Source organism: Pteropus vampyrus, unplaced genomic scaffold, assembly GCF_000151845.1.
Source record: "Pteropus vampyrus isolate Shadow unplaced genomic scaffold, Pvam_2.0 Scaffold36, whole genome shotgun sequence".
Taxonomy (NCBI): Eukaryota; Metazoa; Chordata; class Mammalia; order Chiroptera; family Pteropodidae; genus Pteropus; species Pteropus vampyrus.
This window is the reverse complement of record NW_011888817.1, coordinates 820795-824334: the sequence shown is the minus strand read 5'-3', so window position 1 is coordinate 824334 and position 3540 is coordinate 820795. Positions and strand designations below refer to the sequence as shown.

The following is a 3540-nucleotide window of genomic DNA, read 5'->3' as shown; positions in this document are numbered from 1 at the left end:
CTAAGGAGATAGGGCCTCGATGGGGTGGGGGGTTGCTGTGGGCAGCAGGATGGCACTGGCACTAACTCACCTGTTTGTGAGGGAGCATCAGGGATGGCATCATGGGTAATGCTTTGATTAGAGAACTGGCTACGCTACTAACTTGCTTTGTGACCCTGAGCAAGTCCCTTTCTCTTTGAGGGTGTCGTCCCCCATTAGTACATTAAGGATAGTGGACTAAATGAATCTAAGGTCTCTTCCAGATTAAAAGGTTGATGCTGACTCTTTCTTCTGGGGGTATGATGTGGGGTGACCATAATTGGCATCAGAGGCTCAAGGGTAGCCTTGGAGTCATGTTCAGCATTTGGGTGGCCCCAAACAGAGGTGAGCAGTGATGGGCTGAGCTATCTACTGACTGGGTTGCTGGGGGGTTCTCGGGGGCTGGACCAGCCCGTTTTGAGCCACTGCCCACAGCTCCACTGCCCAAGCTCTTCGTGATGAATTTGGGCTTCTCCCTGTGACCCTCCCAGAGCAGAAACTGAGACTCGCATCTGGCAGTAAGCCGGGCTCAAATATGGCCTCAGTTGCCCAGTAAGGAAGGGGGTCTTTTTTCTCACACTGCCTCCTCCCCTCCACTGGGAAGTGCTGTAGGGAAAGGGGAACTGGACTCGGACACAGCCAGACCTGTGATTGATTGATTGATTTTATTTATTATGTTTTTAGGCCCAGCAACCCTTGGTTGACCTCGCAGATTGCAAGGACCTTGTCAGCTTACAATCCCTTATTTTTTATTTTTTATTTATTTTTTACGCCTACAGCACCTGGTCTTCCTAGGTGGTCTCCCATCCAAGTACTAACCAGGCCCGACCCTGCTTAGCTTCCGAGATCAGAGGGGATCAGGCTTGTTCAGGGTGGCATGGCTGTAAACTGAAGGACCTGTGATTTAAACCTGGCTCTCTTTAGCTCTGTGGCCCCAGATAAGCAGCAAAACCTTCCTGAGCCTCGATTTTCCTCATCTGGAACATAGGGATAAACCCACCTGCTTCCCGGGGTCCTTGGGGAGGTTATGAGAGGGCATCTGTGGAGGTGTCCGATATACAGCAGGTGTTCAATAAATGCCAGCGGATCTGGGCCAGTTCCAGCTCTGACAAACATCGGTGGTTCCCCCAGCAATGAGCTAGTGTCCTTCAGATCATTGCAGAGTCTCTTGAGACAGAGGCCTAGGTCTGTGAAGCAGTGAGCAGGGTCAGGCAAAGATCTTCTGTGTCCCCACCTGTTCCCTCTGTTTGTGGCCAGACCCCAGCCCTTGGCCAAATGCACAAGCTTTTGATTCCGTAGGAGTAAATCTAAGGTACACTGGTCAGTGTTCCTCCTGCCACTTCTCTCCCTACAAGCCCCGCTTTCTCCTCCAAGATGAGATGATTTAGGCCCCCAAAATAGAGGTTTTCTTTTTAAGTCCAAAAAGTTTAAATCTTCATCAAAATTATATATGCACATAGTCTAAAAAATTAAATAGTTCTACAAGATTTATTTTGAAAATCAGCTGTCCCCATCCTCATTCTGGTTCCCCAACCCCAGAGAGGCAATCATTTTGATTTCTTTTCGCTGATGATTTTGGTATTTATAGTCACATTAAATGACATGCTGGTATTGCTACTTCTTGAATTTTTCATTTCTTTGTTAGTTATTTGACTTTTTGGGGGAACAGTTTTATCGAGATATAATTCACACACCCTACAGTTCACCCATTTAAAGGTTACGATTCAGTGGTTGGTAGTATATTCACATAGTGTGTGACCGTCACCACAATGAATTTTAGAGCATTTTCATTGTCTTAAAAAAAATTCCTGTATCCATTAGGTATCCATCACCCCATTGCCCACTGAGTAACTACTAATGTGCTTTCTGTCTTTCTATATTTGACTATTGTGGACATTTCCTATGAAGGGATCATGTAGTCTGTGGTTTTTTGTGACTAGCTTCTTTCTTGTAATTGGCTTTTGTGAGCATAATGTTTTCAAGTTTCGTCTGGACTGTAGGACCTGTCAGTCCTCTATTCTTTTTTGTGGCCGAGTAATATTCCACCAGATAGATATACCACATTTTGTTTATCCCTTCTTCAGTTGATGGACATTCGGGTCATTACCACGTTTTGGCTATTATGAATAATGCTTCTATGAACATTTATGTAAAAGTTTTTGTGTGGCCATATGTTTTTATTTCTCTCGGGTATGTTATACCTAGGAGTGGAATTGCTGGGTCATAGGGTAACTTCATGTTTAAATTTTTTGAGGAACTGCAAGAATGTTTTCCACAGCGGCTGCCCCATTTTACATTCTCACTAACAAGCATGGTTTTCTTTAGTTATTTGAAAATATTTATAATAGCTACTTAGAATTCTTTGTTAAACCTGACATCTGGTCCCTCTCACAGGCCGTTCTGTTGCTTGCTATTTTTCTTGTGTGTGGGCCAAAATTTCTTGTTTCTATGCAAGTCTTGTACATTTTTTTGTTATTGTTGGAAATCGGACTTCTTAACTATGGTAGTGATTCTGGCCTCCTTTGCAGATACAGTTTTTGAGATCATGGTTTGAGATTTGTTCTTATCTGTCTCCGTCCCTGGTTCTCTCTGGGAAACTAGTCCTGTTTATGGTTCACCTCATATCTCAGATGAATCTACCAGACTCCAAGCTGTGTTGCAAGTAAATATAGTTCTTTCGAGACAAGTTTCAGAAGTCTTTCTTTTATAGTCTGTCTCTCTCCTTGGGCAAGATCTCTGAGCCAGGGCTCTGAAGCTGGGAGTGGGGACAATGGCATGCTTCTCTTTGAGTGACATCCGTGCTTTAGGAGTGGGGCGCTCGGTGGAATGGGGACTGGCTGTAGCTTCTGGCCTTTCCAGCTTGCCTCTCCTGGCATGGCCGCTCTGCGTTAGGAATGAGTCAGGGTGAGGCCGATTGATTGGGTTCCCAGTATTTCTCAGCATGCCACGCACAAGGCAGAGCCTCCGTCCCACTGGTGGGGGCTGGGAAGGAAGGAGTGCCCATCTGTAAGCTGCACTCCCCCAGAACTTAGCCTCTGGTTCAGTCAACTGGGGCCCAGTGAGAAATCCTGATATGCTGCCCTTCCCAGGGAGACACTGCAGGCCTCCAGCTGGGAGCTAGGAGGAGGGAGAGACCTGTGCTGTGGCTCCGCCCATCTGAAGGGGCATTTCCATCCTGCCGAGCTGGGAGGAAGTGGATCAAAGTTCAAACACCACAGACTCTTGCTGTTCTTACGGAGTTTCATTAGGTTTTCTTCAATAAACGTTTCCTCATTTGCTGTGTGCCCTTAGGACCAGTTTCAGGGACTTGACATGGTTGTTTTAAAATAATTTTCATCAGTTCCACTGGGGAACAAATCTGCAGAGCTGCTCAGCGGCGATACCAGAACTGGAACTGCAGCTCTTTGACTTTGCCTGAAAGGGGCTGAGGATTTAGCTGTCTTCGCTCCTGCCCTCCCCCTTCCCCACCATCACCTTGCTCTTCCCATTCTCCCAGCCTCCCAATAGCGCTATGACTTTTTC

General features: G+C 46.3%; 1 non-coding gene across 1 annotated transcript; it reads right to left on the bottom strand.

Moving 5' to 3' along the window:
• Window positions 1-788: 788 nt before the first annotated feature.
• LOC111738244 lies at window positions 789-907 on the bottom strand. The gene has a single exon (XR_002779784.1). It is a non-coding gene; the product is annotated as a 5S ribosomal RNA (ribosomal RNA).
• Window positions 908-3540: the final 2633 nt, after the last annotated feature.